General features: G+C 38.6%; 1 protein-coding gene across 1 annotated transcript in view; it reads right to left on the reverse strand.

Moving 5' to 3' along the window:
- LOC122123329 (zinc finger protein 809-like) overlaps positions 1-11,725 on the reverse strand; it is a 50,612-nt gene that overhangs the window by 16,504 nt on the left and 22,383 nt on the right. The gene's annotated exons all lie outside the window — the stretch shown is intronic.

Consider the following 11,725-nt stretch of genomic DNA (forward strand, 5'->3'; position numbering starts at 1 on the left):
CTAATTATGGGAGGAAAATGACCTAGAGGTGGACAACACTAAAGATATAAGTGCTCAAGGTAATGGAAGGAGGCCTTGGGTGGGACCTGAGGTTCTAGTGAAAATTCTATGAGAGCCTTGTTCAGTACCCACTGTGCTCAGTATCCCAGGTTCTGTCCCTTCCAGTCACGGTGAGATGCATCATTCCAGGTTAACCTCAGGAAGAAACAAGGATTCACCTAAAATCCTGCTCTATCATTGGGATCAAGATTGCTTGGGAACTGGAGGTTTTGGGTTAAATACTTAGATCTCTGGAGAGCAGACTCTTCAGGGTCATGACTTTGGGTCATATGAACTTCCCCTGCTGATGATATCACAACGTTCTGTAACATAGAAGTGACTATGTTTGTATACTTTATCCAGTAACATTCAATGAATGGCTATTGAAAATAATCTAATTTAGAGTTGAAATCTTTGAACAAAGGCAGACCTCTTCTAAAGCCTAACTTTGGATATTGCTATAGGATGAACCTTGTGGTAGGACCATTGACGTTCTGAAAAATTACATAACTTAACCCACTCTTAGGGGTTAGGTCTAGGGTGGATATGTACCCAAATCATGGTTCACCACTTTTCTTCTCAGGACATAGGAGTTTTTAGAATGAGCTGAAACTAAACATCCTGTCATTCACCCCTGGGAGTGGCCGTGAAATAAAGTGCAATCCATAAGGGAAGAACAACAAAATTGCTTCTACACATCTGGACAGAATAGACTGAAAAGATTCTTTCTCCTACATCTGTGTGCACACATTAGAAGACCATTGTTTTCTCATTCAAATATATTGGTATTCTGGGATCTTAAATGATCACTATTGACTCCTTCTTTTCTTATGATACTGTTTCAAGTATATTGAAAAATTTGGCCACATTTTATATGTTGAGATCTCTCTTGGAATGTCTAATTCCTACAGATGTGGACCACATTGTCCTACATAGTAACTTGAACCTCTGCAAGGACGTATGAACTAGTCAGAAATATAAAGGTATAGGCATGTCTATTCACATGACAAAAGATACCAAACTATGTGTGACAATTTATCATTACCCAGGCTTTAAGACATTTCAATATCAACTTCAATTGACGGACAATGACTATACCCTATGGAGTATTTCTGATTCCTATAGGAGTGGAAACTTTCCTGCATGAAAGCCAAAGAACCCATTTTAAAAAATATCTTCCCCGGCCTTGAAGTTCTTTCTACTCAGGGCCTGGGTACTGTCCCTGAGATTTTGTAATAAAGGAACAAAAGTGATGACAGTCTATCAACATGATTCACAGCATTACTTGTGGGAAATTAGGTGAAAACAGTTTCAGAGCATTTCCTACCTAGTTGGCCTTTCAATTGTGATTTTAAAACTCATACTCTTGAGCAATTAAGAATTCCAATGTGAACCACCAGTGCCCTGTTAGATCAGGAGATCTTAACTACTTGATCCAAGCAGGACTCATGGTTTCCACAGAATAGGATAAAAAATTCATATAGACATATGCAAAGGTCCTTTTGCAATCTCAGTAAAGGCCTGTTTACCTATCATTCTGTAAACCACATCCAAATTCTTCCACTAAATAATTGGAAGAATGCATTGTTTGCACAGATCATATTAGCGGTCCTCAGGTTGAATTCAGGGACTAAATTTGTGAGGCTTCCTTCACCTTCTATACCAGATGCCTTTTTGTATCACTGATTTTTCACCTTAGAGACTTGCTTCTTTGTCTGGGCCTTTCAACACACTAATTTTATACTTACATATCACAAGTAGCAAACAAGATAGGCACATATGACCAGATCCATCCTTTTATTGGCTAAGAAACCATATTCATGAAGCTTTTGCATTGGATGGCCTACAAATACTACCTTTCTAATTTCAGCCTCCTGAGTAGCTAAGATTCCACACATGAGGGAATGTCATTGCTCATTTTAATTGCAGGTTTTAAATTAAAAGAAAGAAAGGGTACTTTACCAACTCAGTGAGCAGTAAGTCCCTTACATTTTGAGCTCAAGCAAAAGTATTTGCCAAATGATAATATTGAATGACACCATCCCCACTCAGCAGGATGAGAGGATGAGAAATGTTGGCTCAAAGAAAGCTGAAGAGTGAAGAATGGTTTCCCTTCACACCCAGCTTACCTCTGCCATGAAGGATTTCTCTGTATAATTTACAGAGGTTTTCTGACAAAGATTTTCCTACATTGGGCTTCTTTCCTGGGTGAATGTTCTAATACTTGCTGAAGGTTGGCTTCTGGTTGAAAGACTTCCTCTCATGTTTATATTTACAGAGATTCTGTCATGTGTCCAGGTCTCTGATACCTGTACAGATGGGACTTCGGGCAAAATGTTTTCTATACTCATAATTTCTTTCCTGTCTCTGGTCTCACATATGCTGAATACTCAGTTCTGATTGAAAGTCATTTCACATATGTTCTATGCACTACTTTCTTTTCTCCTATGTGAGTCAGTTCTCTGATAAACATGAGGTATTTCTTTCTGATCAAAGGATTTCCACATTTGTGATATTTTTCATTTTATTTTATTTTTTTGTGAACATACTTACAGAGGGGTTACAATTACATGGGCAAGATAATGAGTACATTTCTTATCAAGCATTGCAGCCTCCTCCTTTGTTTACCCTTCACATCCCTTCCCAGCCTCCCCCTGCCCCACCACCCTATTCTCCCCCCCCCACCAAAGTTGTAAAGTTCATGTTCGACATGACAACTTGTACTTCTCATTGTTGCAACAGGTCCACCTGTATGCTTAAATGACTTGTTTTTCCCCTTCTCCTCCAGAAATTATACTGACATCAAATATAGTGAAAGCAAGGATTATACTGTGGGGGAGGGACATACAAAGCAACAAAGAAATAATCTTATAAATGCATTAGAAAGAAATGCATGAAAGAAAAAAACAACATTTAAATACATAGCTAAGGGTTCATTTTCCTAACACCACATTATCTGACCTTTTCTGCTTGACTCATACATATACTTGATATTGCAAAAAATAGGTCCCATGGTTTCCCTTATTCACATTTGTCATATTTTTAAGATTACTCCGCTGTGTGTGTCCTATGAACTTGGATCCATGAATACTTGGTAAAGGACTTTCCACAATTGTTACATTTTTATTTTCTCGCCTGTGTCTGTTCTCTGATGCAAACTGGTTAGGACTTTTTCTTGAAAACCTTTCCATTTATTTTTCCTACATAGGATTTATCTCCTCTTTGTGTGTGAGGGTGTGTGTGTGTCTGTGTGTCTCTGTGTTTTGTGTGTTTTATGATGAACCCTGAGCTGTGTCTTACAAGTCAAAGACTTTCCCATTTGGTACAATCCTAAGTTATTTCATTTGTGTGAATCAACTTATGTGTGTTAAGCTGTGATCTCCAGGTCTTTCCACACTGGTTGCATTCATAAGGTTTCTCTCCTTGTGTTCTGTGATGGATGTTAAGTTGTGCCTTCCAGGTGAAAGAATTTCCGTGCCTGCTACATACATAACATTTCTCTCTGGTGGGTTTTTTTCTGATGGAGAGAAAGGTGTATGTTCTGGGTGAAAGCCTTTCCACATAGCTTACATTCATAAAATTTCTCTCCTGTGTGTGCTCTCTGGTTGACAGTAACATATATATCTTGGCTGATAAACTTTCAACACATATGACATTCATAAGGTTTCTTTCCTGTGTGTTTTCTGATGAGCAGTAAGGTATGACTTCTGGGTGAAAGACTTTCCACACACGTTACATTCATAAGGTTTCTCTCCTGTGTGTGTTCTCTCGTGGACAGTAAAGTGTATCTTCTGGGTGAAAGACTTTCCACACACGTTACATTCATAAGGTTTCTTTCCTGTGTGTGTTCCCTGGTGGACAGTAAAGTGTAGCTTCTGGGTGAAAGACTTTCCACACATGTTGCATTCATAAGGTTTATCTCCTGTGTGTGTTCCCTGGTGGACAGTAAAGTGCAGCTTCTGGGTGAAAGACTTTTCACATACATTACATTCATAAGATTTGTTTCCTATGTGTTTTCTCTGGTGAACATTAAGGGGTGACTTATGTGTGAAAGACTTTCCACACATATTACATTCATAAGGTTTCTCTCCTGTGTGTGTTCTCTGGTGGTCAGTAAGGTTTGACTTCTTGGTGAAAGACTTTTCACACATGTTACATTCATAAGGTTTCTCGCCTGTGTGTCTTCTCTGGTGGACAGTGAGAGTTGTCTTCTGGGTGAAAGACTTTCCACACACGTTACATTCATAAGGTTTCTTTCCTATGTGTATTCTCTGGTGGACAGTGAGGTGTGACTTCTGGGTAAAAGACTTTCCACACATGTTACATTCATAAGGTTTCTTTCCTGTGTGTATTCTCTGATGGACAGTGAGAAGTGACTTCTTGGTGAAAGACTTCCCACACATATTACATTCATAAGGTTTCTCTCCTGTGTGTGTTCTCTGGTGTACAGTAAGGTTTGACTTCTTGGTGAAAGACTTTCCACACATGTTACATTCATAAGGTTTCTCTCCTGTGTATGTTCTCTGGTGGTCAGTAAGATATGTCTTGCAGGTGAAAGACTTTCCACAAATGTTACATTCAAAAGGTTTCTCTTCTGTGTGTGTTCTCTGGTGGACAGTAAGGTATGCCTTACTGGTGAAAATCTTTCCACACATTTTACTTTCATATGGTTTCTCTCCTGTATGTGTTCTCTGAGGGACAATAGGGTGTGTCTTCTTTACATTGTTTATATTCTTCAACTACAGAAGACACCTGGGGACTATGTACAGCACACATCTTACCAGGTTCACTGAAAACATCCATGTTCTGACACCCAGTGACCTTTTCTGTCCTCATCCCTAAGGAGTTCCCATTATTCTTAATCAGTTCTGACTTCTGTTTTGAGCTCAAATTAAAACTTCTTATAAGTCTCACTTTTTCCTCTTCTGGGTTATTATTCCTGACTGCTACTTCAGAGAGATACTTATTGTGACTTTCCTGACAGGTGCTAATCACATCCTCCATTTGTGGGACATCTAAAATGCATAACAGAAAAATAGGCAAAAACATAAATGAGATCCACACATTCCTTACTGTAAAGGTATTTTCTCACATTTTAACTGTGACAAGATTTTCAAATATCAAAGCATTGTTTTATGCAGAATATAAACTTTTCTCTGCAACGTACTAACTATGAATGTAGTACTGACATTTTAAAATGGAAAATAATGTTTTTCTGTATTTCAGATTTTTCTATTTTTTTTCTAGGAAATATTTATTGAAATTATTCATCAACATACTCTTAATGCTTCCATTCTGAATGTCATTCTATGCCCAGCACAACTCATAAGCTATTGTCCTGATCAGAGAATAGCAGCACTACCATTCTCCTATTTTCCTCCTACCTGCATAATACTAGTTTAAAAGAAAATGGGATCTCCTTTTGTACATTTCTTATTGTCTTTTTCTCTTAAAGAATGACTTCTGCCAGGCGCTGGTGGCTCACGCCTGTAATCCTAGCTGCTCAGGAGGCTGAGTTCTGAGGATCGCGGTTCAAAGCCAGCCCGGGCAGGAGAGACCATGAGACTCCTATCTCCAATAAACCACCAGAAAACTGGAAGTGGCGCTGTAGCTCAAGTGGTAGAGTGCTTGCCTTGAGCTGAAGAGCTGAGGGACAGCACCCAGGCCCAGAGTTCAAGTCCCACGACCAACAACAAAAAAAAAAAAAATAAAGAATGACTTCTCTACAGACAAAGAATTCCTAACATTAAATACACTGGCACACCAAGTTCAGCTTGCCTCCATGTAAATTCTGGATTGACAATTCCTTGAGACAAAGGATCACCTAGTTCTCTGCCACACATGACTCAGGGGCACTAGGAATACTATTGCTCTGTACAGCTCAAGGTAAACAGACCAACTGGGCTCTGGACCCATCATCACCATTCAAGATGCTTTAACTGACCTGTGAAATTCTTGTCTGAGGCTTCTCTTATCCAAGGATCTGCACCTTGTTCCAGCATCACAATCAATTTAGGTTTAGGAACACCGTGTCCTATGATTAAGAAATAGTGGAGAATTATTGCTCTTGCTAGGTCATCAATAACGAAAGGTCGCAGACATCCTGTTCACAAGGTTGCTCCTAATTCTGATTCCTCAATTGTTTTTGGGGGGTTGGGGGTCCAGTTCTGGGGCCTAAACTCTGGTTCTGGGCACTGTCTGGCAGATCTTCAGCTCAAGGCTAGCACTGTATCACATGAGCCACATAGCCAAATCTGGCTTTTTTTTTTTCTGCTTATGTGGTGCTGGGGAATCCAACACAGGGCCTCATGTATGGAAGGCAATTCCTCTGCCACTGAGCCACCTTCCCAGCCCATGGTTTCTCAATTCTTTTTTTTTTTTTTTTTTTTGGTCCAGTCGTGGGGCCTGAACTCTGGGCCTGGGCGCTTGCTGTCCCTCAGCTCTTCAGTTCAAGGCTAGAGCTCTACCACTTGAGCCACAGCGCCATTTCTGGCTTTTTTCTTTTTGCTTATGTGGTGCTGAGGAATCGATCCCAGGGCCTTGAGCATGCAAGGCAAGCACTCTACCACTGAGCCACGTTCCCAGCCCAGTTTCTCAATTCTTAACAGCTCCATGGTGGAGTAGCATACAGCTTTGGTTTATTTTACTAACTGTGTGGCTTGAACTCAGCTCTTTTGCTAAAAGATAGCATTCTACTAGTTTGAGTCTTCTCTACATTTCTAGTTTTTGAATGGTTAATTGGAGATAAGAGTCATGGTCATTTTTCTACACTGCTGGTTTCAAACTGAAATCTTCAGATGTTAGCCTCCAGAGTATCTAGGATTGGTAGCTTGAAGCACTAAACCCTGTAGCAGGTTTGGCTTACAAATACACACTTTTACTTATTGATTTCCAGAGCATACTGTCAGTAGTAACCTATGTTCTATTCTAGACCGTAAATCCACCTATAATAATTACCCAACTCTGGGAAGTAAGTCTCCTATTAGTGGATCATAGCTTAGAACTTTTGTCCAACTATTGATTTGCCTTCCTAAATAACGAGAATAAAATTAACTCTTGTGTTACATATAATGAAGTTGAAGTTTCCCTTAGAAAAAAATAACAATTCCCATGGCCTGGAATCTTTTTTTTTTAGAAATTGTAATGGTCCAAATGCTTACACCTGTAATCCTACAGTTAGGAGGTGAGATCAGAAGAGGCAGGCTTGAAACCAACCTGGGCATGGAAACTCAGAATATGCCCCAAAACAAATGTGAAAATAGAATTGTGGCTCAAGCACTAGTGTGAAAGACAAACAACACCAAGCTCTCAGACTCAAATTTGACTGGCTTATATACTAGCAGTTTTTTACCTGGGAATGGACTGGAATCATCTCCCTAAATAACATAGTCTAATCTCTACTAAAATAAAAGCACTTGATCTTCCAAGTAAAAATAACCTTTGCTCACCCAAGGACATGAGGTTGCTATAGGTCTCCAGCATTACATCTCTATGAAGGGTCCTCTGACCAGAATCCAGATCCTGCCACTCCTTCCAGGTGAAGTTCACAGCCACATCATCAAATGACATCAGCTTCTGTAATGGCACATTTCCATCAAGAAATTAGACTGGGTTTTGAGAATTCCAACCTGGAATGTCATTATGTTGCAGGTATGCTTTTGTTTTACATAAAATGTTTGCAGCTAGCTTTGTTAACTATTCACTGGGAAAATTAAATAGCAATTTAGAAACATTTGACAATACATAAACCTGGTCATTGAAATACACAGATTTGCAGGGCACTGGTGGCTTATGCCTATAATCCTAGCTATTCAGGAGGCTGAGGTCTGAGGATCAAGGTTCAAGGCCAGCCCAGGCAGGAAAGTCCAGGAGACACTTATCTCCAATAAACCACCAGAAAATGAAAGTAGCACTGTCACTCAAGTGGTAGCACTCACCTTAACCTGAAGAGCTGAGGGAAAACAACCAGACCCAAAATTCAAGCCCCAAGACCAATAAAAAATTACAGTTTCCATAATGCACACAAACATATTTCTGCTGCTAGCAGTAGAGAGAAGATAAAAACTCTAAGGAGACAATAATCTGGCATGATAACATTAAGTCTAAGGAGGTGTCTGAAAAATTATATTATCATTTTTGATAAAATTTCAGTACACACCAGGGTAAAAATGAATTAAATCAATATTTTTCCTGTTTGACACATACTGCTTCACCATAAATTCTATTTAGACCTTCTCTCAAAAGCAAGCAGCACACATTCAGGATATCACATGGAATACAGAACATAGAACATTGCTAGATCTATGAAAAGCAGTGTCCACATGAATATTAAAAAAAAAACAACAGTAACTGTACTCCAGAAAGTAACTAATGCTTGATTAGGCCCTTATAAGATTTAATTGAGTTCCCACATAAAAATATCCGTGGTTTATCATGTTTGGTTTAAATGCTAAATATTGAAATATGGTCATAGATACCCTGATATTTCCTTCCCATGTAAAAAAGAACTGCTACCATGAAATTTTGTAAACTTTGCCTACATTCTACAATACAAAATAAAGGTGGAGGGAAAAAATGTTCCTTACAAGGTTTTCATTTTAATAGCCCTTCATGGAAGGTGAAGGCAAATATAGAGAAGCTCAAGGAACACTCAAGATGACAAAAATGATAAATATGACCAAATGCTCATATGCGTTACATATTCCTGAGTCCTTTCTCCAGTAGATCTCTAAGCTTATATTTTCACTTGTGTTACTTAATAGTGAAATACCTCAGAGATCAAAATCAATTAGTGAGCAAACATCTGTGAGATGTTGTGACAGTGATATTTCTAATAGAGAACATGTCGTCACTGTATAATTTTTTTTTCAACACTCGTTCCAATCTTATACTGGCAGTGAATTAAAATATTCAAAAGTAGTGGGAAGGAAAAACAAAACTGAATAGCACATCAAATGAAGTTAGACCAACACAAAATCAGGAGAAAACAGATTTTCTTGTAGTGTATCAATTGCTAGAAGGAAGTACTTTTCTGTAGGGAACTCTGAAGTTGAGCTGAAGGGGAAAAGGTTTGAGAGGTTGGAATTCCAGCCTGACAGCACAGAGAGAACTGAGAGGTGCCCGCAAAAGGCTTAAAAGAGAATTCTGGAGAGTGTTAAGAGACTGGAGTACAGGCCTTTTCCATACTGTTGGAAAGATAGCATCTGAAACTGAGGTGCTGTTGACCTTGAAGGCTAGGTAAAGTGAACTCCATGTCTGCATTTTCTCTGGGCGACAGTCTTCTGTCTCAGGAGAATAAGGACATATGCTTTCCTCACAACCTGTTTTGGCTCTGATCGTACTATTACTATAGATACTTCATTTTTGCATATAATCAATGGTAATCTTCCCTGTGTGAACTCAAGGAACTATGCTAGCTTGCTGGCACCCAGGGACAAAGTGCCAGAGAGCCTTCGGAACCCTGGTTTCCCCTAAGTCTATCTGTTTATGTTTTTGTGTTTCTCTAATTTTCTTTGTTTCTGGAATCCTTTAGAACTCTGTAGGCAACAATGTTCCTATATTATGGGTAAGAAAAATGTCAATCCTAAGAGCCATGTCAGCAACATAAAGCTGATCACTAAGAAAATCTTGTTCCATATAGATCATTTGAAGAAAAGAAACAACTGAGACACATATGGAGGAAAGAGGGATTGAAAAAAGAAAAACATGATAAAAGATAGATACAAAGAGAGAGTAAGAAAAATAACCAACACTAGTGAGTAGAAAATCAAAAATGGAGAGAGAAAATAGAGGAAAGAAATCTTGTGAGAATACTTTAGAAAACAAACAGGAATGTGTAGAAAGACCATAAAGCTTAGCAACAAATACAGGCTAAGTTTCAAGTAAGACCAAGACCATGAAGCAGTGCAAGAACTATATATGGAGAGTAATTTAAGTACATATAGGTTAATCAAGCCTTAAGAACACATGAAGGTGTGCATGACCATACTATTTCAGTAATTCCAGGAAAATTTCATTGAGATAGTTGAATGTTACTCATGAGGAAGTGATCTGGTGGCAATCTATCCTTCACCTTCCATGAGAAGTAACCTGCTTGGTGTCATTACATCACATAACAGGTATGACTACATTTTATGACAAGATGAAACCTAGACATTCTGAAGCCAATCTGAATTCAACTTAGAATATAACCATTCAATCTGCTAAACCTACAAGCAATCTTTATCTGCTAATTTACAAGCCTTCTTTATCTGATTTATGAATATATTCCTGAGGCTGAATCTGTGTGGTTGGTATTGTTTTTAATTCTTGGACATCTTTAGGTTGATACAGTGGAATGGAAAACAAATGAAAAATTAAAAAAATCAACTCACCAGACATCCATTCATTCTGTCTTGCTGCTGACAATGAGCAGAAGATTCTGGAAGCATGGCTGGGATTTAAGGGAAATGATGCATTCAGAAATGAATCTGTGAGATTTGGGGCCCAGAATTTCCTCTTGCAAACATGATACATGGACTGGAAAACTGTAACGCCTTCTTTTTTTAATTTTTATTTATTTTTTATTGTGAAAACGTAAAGCCTTCCTATAAGTGAAGAATTTTTAATGTCTTAGGCAGAGCATTAAAGTGTCCAATAAACACAAATCCAGCCCATTTCCTGATAGATAGATATTATTAAACCTACTAATTTATATATTTATGTACACACTAAATGGGAAAAAATGAGTGTTCCCACTGAAATTATTGAATAATTGAAAGCAAAAACATATATTTCCACTAAAAGTCATTCGTTATTACTGAATATACTTCAGGATGTATGACCTGCTTTTTTTTCCTTTTTTTTTTTTTGCCAGTCCTGGTGCCTGAACTCTGGGCCTGGGTGCTGTCCCTCAGCTCTTCAGCTCAAGGCTAGAGCTCTACCACTTGAGCCACAGCACCACTTCCAGCCTTTTCTGCTTATGTGGTGCTGAGGAATCGAGCCCAGGCCCTCATGCATGCAAGGCAAGCACTCTACCACTGAGCCACCTTTCCAGCCCATTAACTGCTTTTTTAATGCAAAAGCATCCTAGGAATCCATTGGATTTTGTGTTCTACCTCATTCATTTACATATTTAAACACCATGGAAAGCATGTATGATGTAACTCACTAATTTTCCCCCAAAGTTACATAAAAAATGTATATAGAATATATTTCTTATGTTATACTATTTCAATAGTGGGTGTCAAATGGCACATTTCACTCTAACCATTGCACACATATGCAATGATTAGCAATTTGCCATTTAAAATGCTTTGGCCAAAGGGACATGAGTAAAGATGAGGTAAACCCAGGTTTGAGAAGTCCCTAACGTTCATTTCCCGACACAGTCATGGGAAGATCCTTGGCCATCCTAAAGATACAACATAAAATAATCGATATAGGCATGACACACCTGAAGATAAGTGGCACCTACAAAGCATACAGCCTTGAGTAAGACATATTACCTCAAGTTTTCTTCTGTGAATTTTCTTTTTAGGCCACATGTCCCAGACCAACACTTTCCATACTACCAGGCACAACCAACTGATTAGAGCTAGCATTAGCAAATCCATAGATTGCACACTTAATGTAAGTTTGCATGATGACATACTAAAAATAATTGTTAACAGGCTGAATAAATTAGCAAGAAGAGGGTTAGGGATTA

Source organism: Dipodomys spectabilis, unplaced genomic scaffold (genome assembly GCF_019054845.1).
Source record: "Dipodomys spectabilis isolate Male_0828 unplaced genomic scaffold, ASM1905484v1 ptg000227l, whole genome shotgun sequence".
NCBI lineage: Eukaryota > Metazoa > Chordata > Mammalia > Rodentia > Heteromyidae > Dipodomys > Dipodomys spectabilis.